General features: G+C 39.0%; 1 protein-coding gene across 7 annotated transcripts in view; it reads right to left on the minus strand.

Annotated features, from left to right (window-relative positions):
- LOC122563116 (plasma membrane calcium-transporting ATPase 1-like) overlaps window positions 1-15,224 on the minus strand; it is a 391,378-nt gene that overhangs the window by 239,466 nt on the left and 136,688 nt on the right. For 3 of the 7 annotated variants that reach the window (XM_087973528.1, XM_087973526.1, XM_087973530.1), the window contains exon 1: window positions 6,630-7,193. The exons of 1 other annotated variant lie outside the window; for it this stretch is intronic. The gene's annotated coding sequence lies outside the window, so the exon portion shown is untranslated. Of the gene's footprint in view, window positions 1-6,629; window positions 7,195-7,399; window positions 7,422-15,224 lie in introns of those variants that run through there. 3 more of the 7 variants (XM_043716559.2, XM_087973531.1, XM_087973529.1) reach the window with 3 other exon arrangements.

The following is a 15,224-nucleotide window of genomic DNA, read 5'->3' on the forward strand; positions in this document are numbered from 1 at the left end:
CTAGATAAAAACTTATTCTGAAAGTGCCCCAAGCTCTAGATGTCTTATCACTTCCACCATCAACATCAGAAAGGGGAAACTTTTTTATTAAAATGCCATGACGTGGAGCTGCCAGTGTCAGACTGGGGTGGACAAAGTTAAAAATCACCTGACAAAGGTGCAGTGCTCTGAAAGCTTGTACTTCCAAATAAACCTGTTGGTCTATAACCTGGTGTGCTGTGGTTTTTAAACTTTACTAAAAAGCATCAACTTGTCAAGCCTCCTCAGAAGCATATTTTCACAAAGGCCACCTATTCTTCTAATTAAAAAAAAACAGCAAATTGGCATTTTCTTCACCTCTTCATCCTGGATACAACTGAAGGAATCTTGTCTAAATCTTCTCCAATGTCAGTCAATCTGACTTCAAGTTAGGAGACCAAATCTATACACTGTACTGTTCTCCACAGTCTCAGTAATGTCCTATACATTGCAGCAATACATCCATGCATTTTAAAGGTTAGATAAGCAAAAGTTAAAAAGATCATATCTCCATTTCTAAACCCCATCATTGAGTCAAGCATTTTGTTTGCAGCATCGCATTTGTTGCCGACAGCTTTGGTAATGTGATTTGCTGTAAACTGGCCAAGTGCAACACCAGTCAATACCAAACTCTGAAGTTGAATTATAAGATGACTAAATGTCAAAATGTGCACACCCATAATAATTCTAAACTCAGCCAAACTCAGCTTGCGAAGCAGATCAAACAAAATAAGTCACTGGAGTTGTAATTGCTCCATAAAAACCCAAAATTTCATTAAGAGGCAATGCCATTATGTAGAATATTTTGCAAATGGATCATACTTTAATGACTGCCTGCACTGTTACATTCAGTGAATAATAACACGCAAGTTAACACCCAAACTTGAGGCAACACAAAATTTTCTTCTGCACACTCAAAAATGTAACCTTGCATTTGGTAAGGCACACTTCTTTTACCCTCTTAACATCAGTCAAAACATTAAAAATCTAAACAAGATGAGTCACTCGGAGAGCCAAAATCTGCCATTGGGGAAATACACCATCCATGGTTGGATGGTTTATCATTAATCAAATCTGGAATTCTGTTCACTTAAATGAAGTATTCTACAGAAATTTGCCGTTAAACATATGGTTGCTTTTGGTAAATCTCAACTAAAATCATGATAAACAGTCAAGACCAGGAACAGATGCAATGTTGGTTTAATTTCCCCCTATTATTTGCCAATTATGGAATCATATTACTATTCAAGTGTTGACTTATCACTATTGTGACAGCAAATGATTTTCTCATGAGGCATGCTGTATCTCTCAAGTGCTGCTTTTAAAAGCATATTACTGCTTTTTTAAAAAAATTCTGAGAATGTTGGATTCAATGCGTAGCAGAAATGAAAAGCCTCGAAATGGTTCCATTTACATCCAGGAGAAACTCAAACTGAAGCATTTTGCAGCTTTCAATATTACAACCAACAAGTTCTTTATCTCCCCCAGAGGCATTGCAGAGAGACTTTTTTTATAAAAAAGAAAAGAAAGTGATTTAGCAATTGTGTGTGTCCCTAGTTAACAAATTGAGAAGCACTGCAGAAGTCAAGTAACATCTGTCCACAGCAGGGTTGTTGCGACAGACTGATTTCAGGTAGCTGCCCTTCTCGTCTTTTGTGAGGTAAAAAAGTGGCATTGCAGAATGAAGGGAGAGGTTTCTGACCAACTCAAGATTTAAGCAATTGAGTTGGCACTACAGTATTGAGGAAGGATCATATTCCTAAGGTGCCATCTTCTGATGAGGTTTTCAACCAAGGGTGATGCACCCTTCCTCATGTAAATATTTCCATGACACTATTCCAAACAATGCTGACCTTTTCCAGATATTCGGGTTAATATATGCCTCTTATAACACCACGGTTATTTGTGGGAACTTGCTGCAAGGAATTTGGTTACCATGTTTTCCACATCGCAACAGATATATTGCAAAATTGTTTTGGCTGGAAAATGCTTTGGAATATCCCAAGATCATAAAAGCAATTAAGTAAAAACATGCTTAACTTCTGGTTTCTGAATCTTATTCCATGTCAAGAGTCAAATTTTGTTAAGGAGTAAAAGTCAAGAGGAAAAAAGCTGATCTGTGAATCATTTTGGATCACTCAAACTTCCAATAACAGCTACAGACAAGAGATGGACTATCCACCTCTGCAGCTGGAGCAGTGATTTCTCTCCATCCCAACCCCAATCATGCATACAAATCTTACTGAAACAGATTTAAATTGATAACAAAGCAATTTGACACTGGGTTCAATTTTACTCTTTGCAAGAATTTGCCAAAGATTTTGTCCCATTTTTGGTACTTATCGATAAAACAACAGATTAAGCAAGTAGCAGGATATTAACCAAGGAGATGAAATTCAAACTATATTGAACAAAATTTAAAATCAATCAATCTAAGAACTAAGCCATACTACTGCAATTCAAAAATACTAGTGTAAAGCAAAGCAATTTATATACTATAATACAAGAAATAAAGACCCCAAAAGCAATTAATGTAACCACCCCTTAGAGAAACCACATTAAAAGCAAGACCTATGAATGGCATATGTATTTTTAAATGTGACAAAGAATGCGCAGACATCATGAAAAGTGTTACATCATTAACCTTGTTTATTCTATGTTTCTAGAGATTGAAATATAGAAGAATATTTTGTATAGGTACTTCTGCAAATAGTACAAGCCACAGCCACTCAACTTAAATACCATTTATGTATTTTGACAACTGCCTAAATTGTGAAAACAAAGTTTTGCTGAGCAGTGAGTACAGTAGAGTGATGTAGAGACTGGGGTCAGGGAGAAAAAGAGTCATACTATATTATTTGTTGATCCTGCCTCAGACTTCATGCTAAATATAGTTACATTCAACACTATGAAATTATTAGTTTCTAAGATGCAGTCCCCCAAAATCCAAGTTAAGAAAGGAATGAGCCGACAAAATACTTTTATTGTTGCAGTAAACTGCAACCTAAACGAAGGAATTGCCCCTCTCCTTCTAAAGTTGTTAGCTTTAAAAAAAAGCATAAAAGCAGTAGACAGCTAAGAGCACAGAACCATTCAATGTCAAGACAGCTTCAATTAAGGCTTCGTTCATGATCAACACAAGACATTATCTTCTTGTGACAGGGAAAGAACCAGAGGTTTTTTAAAAGTTCTGCACCTCTGCGTGGTCTCCACACTGCCCCTCAATTGTCAGCTAAAGGGGAAAAGCAAAACACTAGCAAAGAACCAAGTATACGGACAGGGATCAGAACACCAAAAGAAAACTGAACAGACTTCATGAAATCATTCATGTTAGGTGATGATTCAGTCTCAATTTTCATATCAAAGACCATAGCTTAAATTAAATATCTTTGTCTACACAACTAAAAATACAACCAGAATCATTTAAATTGTTTATAGTGGGGGAAAAAAAAAAGTGGTGACATTGTCCAGTCATTGAACTAAAGAATTCATCCCAGTTCTGCAAATAATACAATTTTAGACTAAATCCAAGCTGAAAGCATCAGCCTCACTGGTTTTAAAAAAGGTTAATTAGATCATCAGATCACCTATTTAGGATTACATATAACCTACAAAGTTATATTTCTCAATAACAGTACAAACTACCGCTCCAGTACAAATGGATTTCATCACAAAATGTCAGAATGCAATATCTCAGGCACGACTCCCCACATGCCAAATTCTTAATCTCGGCTAGAATACCAAGGGAGTATCCTACACAAAGGTAATTTTCCAAATGGTGGTTGAAAAGAATTTCAAAGGTTGCTTAGAACAGGGCATCTATCCATCTTTGTCAAGACAACAGTGGAATGCCACATTGGTAAGTATTGGGGTGTGTGCATCTTTTCTTTGTTGGGTGGGGGGGGGGGGGGGGGGGGCGCGCAGTCGTAGGGGAGGGACAGAAGAATACAGAATCCTGTAGTTTGTTTTCAATCAAGCATTGTATGTAGATTTAATGCAAATCACTGAATAGTGTCTTTTCCCTCTTTCAAGCATAAACAAAACAATGCCTGTTTAGTCCTTGCTATTGGAGATTTTATTTCTTGTTGTTGGAAGTGAGGGATAGGATCACTTCATTATACTGTAAAGTAAATTTAGTTTTGTTTCAATCTTAAATTTGACAGTTGTCTTCCACAGAAACTCACGCCCAATAGTTAGACTAATCCTTAAAGATAACATTAAAATCTACATTACTACATTTTCAATAATGTTTGGAGGTCAATTTTCCACTTTAAAACCAGCCAATTAAGGAGCATTAGGCACTCAGATTTAGTTCTAAAAGTAGCAATTCAGTTCAGGAAAAAAAAAAGACTGCCCAAATATATTTTTTAAATAGCGATTATAGTAGTCCATTGATCTTAAATTAAACTATAATAAAATTTCCAGATGGATTTAAGGTACAGTACTTCAATGTTTAGATAGATATAAAACCATAACAATTTAACACTATATACTGATATTGCACTCTAAAGCTACGTCCAAGACTTAGCAAGTCTTGTGAAATTTGACCCATCCACATTGGCTACAGCTTAAATACAGCAATTCAGGAAACAATTACAGTTCTTTTAAGGCAAAAAGAAACATTTTAAAACTAGACTAGAACACTGCTAGATGTTGTCCAGTTAACATCTAAACAGTGAATATTGCACATTCCTAATTACTTCCAGTGTGAAAATAAGATTAAATATTTAATGTCATATGGGTAGAAGCCAATTTACTGCACAGACAACCTCTGTTCAGAATTCTTTGGAACACCACTTTTGTACAGTCATGTTACTTTCTACTAATTTTTAGATTTTGTCCACCATTGCCAGATTGGCAATGTAAGATCTTTCAGTGTTACCATTTGTAGCACAAATGTATTTTGAAACCTCTCCAATGCAGCTATATATTTACAATATAAAGTTTCACAAAATAATTACTTTGTATGCATTCAATTTTAGTCAATTTACACAAGCTGCTTTATTGCAGGAACACTGGGTATAAGGCTGTTACAGACCCTTCAATAGTCAGAATACAGCGTTGAGCAGTATATTCTGATCACAAATGCTTTCCTCTTTCTAGTTTTTGCTGTTGAAGATTTGGGCAATAGCAGAGACTCTCCTACCGAGCTGTATCTAAGTTAGTCAAGAAGAAATAAAAAGGTAGAAACACATTCATTTGGAAAAGACGCTTCCAATCTTTAACCTGGATGGTTTCGCCCATTATGATAAGTGCTACTGATTGCAGTAGCATTTTAAACGCAGGGACTGGTAAGGGGGTGAGTTTACATTACATACATGTCAAATAAAATGTCATCGGAGAATTAAACATTCAAATAACTGGGATTGGGACTCAAAATCCTATTGCCTTCTTGAATTCAAGATTAGAGCGGGAGACAGATTAATTCACAGAGCCGCAGGCACGCAGAATCCTGCATTTATTTAAATTCACAAAACAATAATTATAAGTTAGATTTACTGTTTGACTGTGGTCCCTCACGGCAGTGGATATGTAGTGAAAAACGTATAGAGTAAACCACCCGTTACTACCCCAATTATTTCCTCTACCGCCCTCTTTCTGTAATGTGCTTGGTTTAAAAAAGAGCTGCGAATACATTTCAAAGCTCCAAAATTCTGGCGATTAGCAATTTATGAAAAAAAAAACTGACAGCAAACTCGCACATGTGGGGTTGACCATCGGCGAATGAAGCTCACGTCAACTAAACTGCATCCTTCTACTGCAACTTCGAATTCAACGCAGTTTTCCATTCCAATCACTGGACAGATCGCTCAATATACCTTCCCTGGAAATCTACACACGGAAACCCGAGACTGCCTTCACAGAATGATTGCCGTCTAAAATGTTTGCTTTAAAAAGGTATTGCAAAGGACACAAACAGTCCAAGATTTCGACAAACTGCAAACCGTTACATCGATTATTTTCCAGCCACTGCAAGAAACACAGTCAGTCAAGGGCATCCTACCCTCTCTTGCCCCCCCCCATAAACTTATGCTTTCGTGAGCTGTACATCAAACTGCTGCAAACAACATCTACAGGGAATCTTTTTCCCCCTCCAAAAACAAGATAGTTTGCCATCTCCATTTAAAAAAAATATTGCAAACATCCTTGAAAGGCTATGCTCTCATTTAAAAGAAATGTCAAGAGAAACTGAAAACCATTCCTTCTGCTGCCCCTCCCTCCCCTCAACCTTTTTTAAACATTCAGGACGTGCAGCTGACCAGACTCATCCTTCCTTGAAAATTTAGCAGTGAATGAGAAAGCCGAATTATTCCCATTTAAAAGAAGGGGGGGGGGGGGGGGGGGGTGGAAGGAGAAGGAAAGGTCAATGAAGGGCAATTAAACTGGCGCAGCTTCCACATCCTGATCCCCACATCACAGTGGGGGCGGGGTACCAATTGCAACAAGATTTTCTTTTCTTTTTGAGAGGTAATAGTGATGGAGATGGGGGACAGAGAAAGGAAGACTTGCAGTGTCTCTCTCTTCCTCCCCCCCCCCCCCCCAGTAAAACCATCATTTCTTCGCTTCACGTCTCAATGCAGCAGTTCTGCAGCTACACCTCCAACACTTACCAGAATCCTCCAGATTGTGTCTTTTTTTCCTCTCTGCTCTTCTTCTCCCCCCCTCCCCACCCCCCCACCCCACCCCAACCACCTCCTGCCAGCCAACTTCCAGCTTCAGGAAGGTACAGGGAGAAAAATCCTCTTCACTGGCGCATCTTCGGAATTCGCACGAAGAAACAAAAAACCCCAAAACTTGTCTTTTTCTCAAAAAAAAGCTCTGACCACCTTGCCCCCCTCTTCCCCACACTCCACACAGGGGGAAGAGAGACAAAAAAAAACACTCAATAGTTTCTAAAGAATTCGGATGAGATGAACGCCGCCGGCTGTCCGAAAATACATATACATTAAAAGGTATATATCTCCAATCCCAGGGTCCAAAAGCAAAGTATTGGTGCTGATTCTCGCTGGGTAAATTGTTGCTCCTTCTTCACATATTTGTGTTCCTTTCTCTCTCTTTTTTGCAAAGGAAACACAAAGGGTGTGAGAGCCTGGGTATAATCATCCACCGAATGTTTAAGCTTTTCCCTTTTTTTGTTATTGTTGTTTTTTTTTGCAGCAATTCTTTTTCCTTGTCCTCTCCTCTCCTTCCTTTGCCCCCCCTCCCCCGTCCTCCTCCTACCCCTTACCCCCTCCTCTCCAAACTGATGCAGCAAGAGGCAGAGCGGCTGCTTCACTCCGGGCTCTGCAACTTAGAGACCGTGAGCCAGGCGGCGCAACCTAACCTGCTCGCTGAACCTCCCTCACTAATTCCCCCTCATTGGGCAGCAGGGCAACTTTACCTCTCGATGCATTGCGTGCATTTTTTGTCACCGTGCACGCAAGGGACCCCCCCCCCAAGGAAGGGGAGGAAAACATTGCAAACCCACCGAGTTCTTTCTCCCTCTTGTTTTGCACAGACACGGTAATATTGCTAATTGTTTTTGGGGGGGGGGGGACACATATAAATACAAGGTGATTGACAAGGTGCTCAGGCCAATGATGAGTCGCTCTCCGTGGGGCTGCAGCCAATTGCGGTCTGGAGGAGCGCTCCCGGGAAGGCGTTCCGCTCGCCGCCAGCAAGTTGGGTTGAAGCGACAAAAATAAAATGGGATTAAAAGCCTTGAAGTATCGCGCAGGCGCGTGCGGCCCCGGGGGATGCTGGGAGATGTAGTCTTCCAGGCACGAGACCGCCCTATACGCACAACGAGGCGGCCGGGGACGGAGAACTACAACACCCGTCGGGCCGCGTGCAGCGGAGACCAGCTGGAATCAATGGACTTGTGCTGGGAGAGTGCAGGGAAATAAAGAAGTCCCAATAAGTTTAACCTTGAAAAGAACCCCCCAATCCTCCTCCTCCGTACTCTTAATCCTAGAGGCTCCTGTTGGCAGGTGGAATGTTCTTATTAATGCTCGTTGAATGAGTAATGGAAGCCTAGACCATGTTATGTATTCCCCTCGGTGGAAGAAGCAAATTAGCACAGAGCCAGCAATATGCTGTCAAAGCCATACTAATGATGGGGGTTTGCAAACCAGAGTGTCAACCCCAACTGCTAAATACATTTTTTTATATAGCTTTGCCAATCAGTAAAGGTGCGTTTAATACGCGCAGTGAAGGGTGACAGAAGGCGAATTCCGTGGGGATCTCAGGAGAGACGTTAAAAGAACAATCTAGTAAAAAGAAGCAATGAAAATGCCGACTATAAAAGGCAACAGTAAAATTCTATAACCTCATAGTTAGCATAAGAATTCAAAACGAAATGGGGAGGCGTTTAAGAAATGAGCAAGACAAGACAGACGCAGGATTACTGAATGGGTACTTCATATCAGTTTTAACAGCGGACACTCAGAGAGAAAAATCCGCAACAGCAGACGAGCTTAATAATACAATATACAAGAATGAAGAAAAGGAGATACTAATCAATCTTAAGGAGGGTAGGAGACCTAGTCCAGATTGAACCTCCTGATAAATTGTCATATAAATTATGGGAGACATGGTAGTGGCAGTAATATACACAAAATATTTATGTAGAAAAGTATCAGAGGACTAGTGAGATACAGAACACCTTATCCAGGGTATTTTAGCATAGTGAACTTCACATTAGTGGTTGGAAAGGTAACGAAAAATAATGTCTAGAGATATAAGATAATATAAAATCAGTACAAGTGAAAAGTTATTTTGAAGGTATGTTAAGGATTTATTCATTTCTCAAGGATTAGAATACACAATTAGGAAGGCAATGTTAAATTTATGTAGAACCTTGTCTAGACCATATTTGGAGTCTCAAGTACAATTTTGCTCTTTGCATTATTGAAACAATGTTGATGAACTGGAGAAAGTGCAGAGAAGCATGACAACGAAATAATCAGAATTGAGAGGATGCTGCTGTCAGGAAAAGTTGCAGAAGTTTGATTGTCTTGTCTTAGGCAAAGAGAAGAGCTGGATAGGAGAATTTTAAAATTATGAAGAAGTTTGATTGTGTGGATGTGGAAAATCTGTTTCAGTGTGTTGACAAATACAGAACAAGGGGACATAAGTGTAAGTTTGCCATTTATGGATCAAAGTTTGGCGGTGGAGGAGTGCGTGTCCCAGAAATGTCCTCTGAAACACAGCCCTGTGACCAAAATATACGCTCTAAACAACCTCCCCGCCCTGTGGCCGAACACTTATAATCCCCCTCCCACTCTGCCAAGAACATGTAAGTCCTGGGCCTCCCCCCATCGTCAAACTCTAGCCACCCAAAGCCTGGAGGAAGATCACCTCATCTTCCGCCTTGGACCCCTCCAACCACGTGGGATCAATGTCGATTTCATCAGTTTCCTCATTCCCCCCCCCCCCCCATCCCAGATCCAACCCTCCAATTCAGCACCACCCTCTTGCTCACCCTGCCCTAGCATTTATCTCTCAGCCCCACTTGGGCTACCCCCTCATTCCTGATGAAAAAAGCTCATGCTTGAAACGTCAACTCTCCTGCTCCTCGGATGTTGCCTGACCGGCCGTGCTTTTCCAGCGCCACACTTTTCGGCTCTGATCTCCAGCAGTACTTTCTCCTCGCATACGTAATAAAGGATAGGGGGATTGAGAAAAATGGAAACAAATAGGAGAAGAGGTAATTGTGGTGGGAAAAGATGAATGCAAACTATAAATACCAGCATAAAGTAATAGGTAGAATAATCTTGAGTTCTTGATTCAATAGAATTGTATGTAGCTGTGGCATTAATATTTGAAACCCATCAAAGTAAACAACTAAATTGATCAAAAATGTGTGATAACATCTAGTAGAAAAACATCTAATAAACATCTAGTCTGAGAGCAGCCAGTTGGTCATAAAACCTCTATATTTATTAATTATCTTCAGGAAGGGAATTCTGTCAATGCTGTCTAGCCTGTCATGTGATAATCTTAAGTGGTTGACTCATAGTGCCTTCTGAATTAGTCTACCAAGCCATTTGTTGTCAAAGTAACTCTGGCCAATGAGTACAACCTTGCCAGTTTCACCTATGCCCTACAATACTTTATTTTTAAATTCCCACTGATCAGCAGTAATAGGCTTATATGGTTTATTCAGCCGGTGATCTAAATATACGTACTTTTGGCCAAAGCCATTATCTTGATTTCTAACTGAGGAATTGTTGCCCCTATAGTGAGTGTTCTTACAAATTCTGTTAAATGTTTATACCATAGTGATACAGAATTTTCCACACAGAATTAAAATTTCCTCACTTTAGCTGTTTTACTTGGGTGTACATTTTAACAGGAACATCTTTGTTAGCTGCATTTAGCATTATATTAGTCTTAAGATACGTGTCCATGTTCTGATTTCCATGTTCTCTACACTCTGCAGAAATAAAAATATTGAAGGAGTCAGTAAGTCATTAATGAGGTGCTAATGTCACTAGACTAATTATCCAGATGCTGAGATTTAATGATTTGAGAACATAGGCTCATACCCCAGCATAGTAGTTAGTGGAATTTAAATTCATGTAATGAATTCAATCAATGAATAATAATAATAATAATGTGCAATTGAAAATTAGTTTCTGCAATGGTGCCATGGAACTATCGTTAATTGTTGTTTCTCTAATGATTTTTAGGGAAGGAGATTTGTCATCCTAACTTGGTTTGGCCATCATATGATTCCAAGTCTTCAGACTTGTGGCTCACTTTTTTTGGCCTCTCAAATGGCCCAGCAGACTCAGTGGTACCATCATATTCTTCAAGGCAATTAAGGATAAATTCTGGGTTTGCCAGCAACTATCACTTTCCTTGAAAGGATAGAAAAAAATGATGTGGTCAAAGAAGTTTATCTCTTTTTGATTCATCCTAGAACATTGGACAAAATGTTGAACAGTGTATGAGCTTTGCTAGGTCTAAATCAGAGATATGAATTGTTAGCAATTAGGTATTGAAAACCAAAAAAGTAGGCATTATGCCAATAAAGCGGTAACACAATAACTGTGAAGTGGTACTCATTTGGATAAACTAAATAAGGAACCTGCCTAGATAAATTGCAAATAAAAATTTGTAGAGAAGAGATAGCACACTTAATAGGAATGTTTCTGGAAATTTAGTGTAAGAACTAGTAAAAGAAACAATGCAGACAAAGCTGGAGTTCTGTTGATGAGGAGAGCTAATCTAATTGAAGAGATGCATTTGACATATTTAGTGCTAATTAAGTCAAGTGTCATATAAAAAGAAATACAAATAGGCAGCCAACAAAGGAGGGAATGCAGAACGTAAATAAATTTAAAAAATAATTCTCAACAGGAAACTTAAGATATGATAGTTAATGATTTCATAAACATATGAAAAGTAAAAGAATTGTACATTAACAGCAGATTGACTGGAGATAAAAACAATTCTTCAAGGATGATATAGAATGGCAGTGATGCAAAATGAGCCAATTCTTTTACTTTTCGCAGAATGGGAGTAAAAGGGTACGAGATACTGAGGTGGAGCAATTATGTTGTGCAATTGTTCATCAGGAAGTGTGATTGAAAAAAGTTTATGAAGGAAGTGTGGAAGAGTGTGGTTGGAGCCTCATGAAATACATCTTAGCTGAGGGAAATCAATGAAGTATCGGAAGTATCTGAGCACAATTTTAAAAGCATCATTGCAGATAGAATCTGTGACAGAATACATTTTACCAACAGATATCCAGTGCAATGACTTTTTTATTATAAGGGGAGAAAGAGATAACTATCCTTAGGTCAGCATAAATCCATAACAGGCAAGATCCTGGAGGCCATTCTACAGAATGAAATTAACATCTGCTCAGAAAGACTTGCATTCATTAAAGTCAGACAGTGTGTTTTCTAAATATAACAAGTATTGCCTGAAGATCCTAATATTCTTTGAGAAAACAATGGAATCTTCAAAAGTTTAGTGATAAAGTTCTGCGTCGATGGCTATCACAGCTAACACGTTATGGCATTAAAGTGATTGTGAAAAGTTAGGCTAAAGGGAAAAAAACAGAGCGCTGATTATTAGATTTTTTTCCTTCAATTAGAAAAATATAAGTAATGGTATCTCCCCACTTGCTTGGAGTCAATGTTAACATTCATTGTTTTTCTCCATGTGCATATAAATGACAGCAACGGTTGCCAATGAACCAGGTTTTGTTTTATTGTTCCAAATTTCACTTATCTATCATGGTTGGATACAAACCCTTGTCCTAAGAATGTTAGCCAGAGCTTCTTGGATGATTACTCCAGCGACATCTCCGCTATGCCACCACCTCTCTGGGGTATCTAACAAAATTTAATGTAGAGAAATATAATGTTTTTTAGGAAGAAAATAAGGAGTCAAAGTATACATCAGATGGAAAATTGTTAAAAGGGCTTGAAATGGCCTTTGCAGCTGAAGGGGTCAAGGGGTATGGGGAGAGGGTCGGAATGGGATACTGAGATTGCATGATCAGCCATGACAGTTTTGAATGGTGGTGCAGTCTCGAAGGGCTGGATAGCTTACTTCTGCACCTATTTTTCTCTGTTTATATGTTTCTGAAACGATAGGGCAGTTTGGAGACCTTGGCTAATAATTTGAAGAAGCTGACTTTGCAGGACAGTTTAAGGATTTGGTCTCACTTTGAAAAAAAACATGGAAATAAGAAGTTTGTATCATTAATCTTGAAGCTGTCAGACTGCCATTTAACAAAACAAAAGTTCACTAATATGCCTTAGTAAAGGAAATCTACCATCCTCACCTGGTCTGAATTGCAAGTTACTGCAGAACAACCAAATGTGCTTGACTCCTAACTTCCCACTGATGTGGTCTCACAAATTGTTAAATTGAACCAAACTGCTGGAAGGAATAAAACATCTAGCAGTCCCAGAAAAATAAATTCTTTACCATCCTCAGAAGTAAACTATGGATGAGCAGAAAATACCGAAAATGACCAAACTTGTGAATGTTTGAAAATGTTAAAAAAAACCTGGAGCACAAGATAACAAATTTACAAAAGAGGGACAAAACTGTTAAAAAAAACTAGATCAGATCTTAGATTATATAAAAAGGAATTGAATTTTTAAAAAGCAAGAAGATTGGGCTTAATCCATATATTACAAAAATGCCTATTTTGGAGGCCATCCATTTACAAGGATTACATGGCCACAGAAAGAGTACAGAAGGGAATGCAAAGATCAAGGCTTTAGTTGTAAGAAAAAGCTAGATGAATTGTAGCGTTTTTGTTAGAACAGAGAGAATAGTGTTTCTCAAAATTGAGGGATTTTGATAATACAAATAGAGAAAAACTTTCCACTAGAGGGCATCCACTTAAATTAATCAACACAAAAACATTGAGTAGTTAAAAAAACTTGGCTTGATACAGAAGGTTGTTGAAGTATGGAATGAGCTTTGAGAAACAATGATAGAAACAGAATTAGTTATGACGATTGAATGGAAAATGTATCATATTTGAAAAATAGAAAGGAAATGGAGAAAGGAGAGGGGATTGGGATTAAGTGGATAACTTGTTGACTCCTTTAGGTATGAAATGTGGAATCACTTTCCCTGTGTTATTAGAATCAATGCTCTTGAACTAGATTAGGCTGCTGACTTCAGTGATCTCTCTTTGGTGACATGTTTGTATTAGTTCAGTCTGCCTTCTAATCTCCTAATTTTTCACTTTCATCCCAAAGCATTTGAATTTTTTTTCATCATGTCGAACATTTTGCCTCAAAGTAACTTTGTTAATACTCTTTCAAAATCTTGTAAACCTCAATAGCATCATCTCAAAGGGCAGAATTTTGCCAGTGCTTTTCTCTGCAGCTCCTCTTCTTCCCATTTCCCATGCATTTACATTTAGAATTTATTTACAAGGTTAATGATGTGTGTGGAAAATATGTGCAATTCTGTGGCTGGGGGATCTTACCAACAGTTAAATCTGATGTCATCCGACAATGCTGCTGTCAAGGGTGAGCTGTAATAGGGTCTACTGATCAAATAGGGAGGTTCGGTATCATGGTCACAACTTTCCTGCCCAACTGCAATTTCGATTTATAAAAGACTTACTGAGAACACAAAAGTGCTACACATCTTATTTTCATTTTTAAACATTTGCTTTCACTCTGTGCGCATTGTCATTGTTTGTTGAGACTGGTTTAATCAGAGAGTGAAAGGTACTGGCATATCTCTTGGTTGGCACACATTGAGGTTATAGGCGATCAGGGATATTTCTTTTGTTATGGAAGAAACAATGTTGTGTTTAGTTTTTGTTCACTCTTTATTGCATGTTCATACTTGTCTTCAGCATTGTACTCTTCACTCTGTGGGACTTGGCTAAATTTGCAGTCTCTTCTGGTCTTCTTTTCTATGCAATGTATAGAATATTGCCTGAGATTGCCTTGAGGCACTTAAGAGGGCATTAGATGATTATTTGGGTGAAAATAGTGTGCAAGTGTATGGGGCAAAGCAGCAGATTGGCATGAGGTAATGATGGGGAGAAAGTGAGGTCTGCAGATGCTGGGGATCAGAGCTGAAAATGTGCTGCTGGAACAGCGCAGTAGGTCAGGCAGCATCCAGGGAACAGGAGAATCGACGTTTCGGGCATAAGCCCTTCTTCAGGTAATGATGCTCATTTAACAGGCTGGTGCAGGCACAATGGACCAAATAGCCTTGACTTGTGCAGTAACATTTCTGTGAGGTCACAAAGATCTTAAGGACTCTATCAGCAAACACACTTAGAGTCATAGAGTCATAGAGATGTACAGCATGGAAACAGACCCTTCGGTCCAATCCCTCCATGCTGACCAGATATCCCAACCCAATCTAGTCCCACCTGCCAGCATCCAGCCCATATCCCTCCAAACCTTTCCTATTCATGTACCCATCCAAATGCCTCTTAAATGTTGCAATTGAACCAGCCTCCACCACTTCCTCTGGCAGCTCATTCCATACCCGTAACACCCTCTGTGAGAAAAAGTCACCCCTTTAGGTCTCTTTTATATCTTTCCCTCTTACCCAAAACCTATGTCCTGTGTAGTTCTGAACTCCCAAGGAAAAGACTTTGCCTATTTACCCTATCAATGCCCCTCATAATTTTGTAAACCTCTATAAGGTCACCCCTCAGCCTCCGACAGTCCAGGAAAACAGCCCCAGCTTGTTCAGCCTCACCCTATTGCTCAAAT

The sequence above is a fragment of the Chiloscyllium plagiosum genome, unplaced genomic scaffold, assembly GCF_037043375.1.
Source record: "Chiloscyllium plagiosum isolate Xiang-an unplaced genomic scaffold, Cpla_swu_hap1 HiC_scaffold_26, whole genome shotgun sequence".
In the NCBI taxonomy this organism is placed as follows: Eukaryota; Metazoa; Chordata; class Chondrichthyes; order Orectolobiformes; family Hemiscylliidae; genus Chiloscyllium; species Chiloscyllium plagiosum.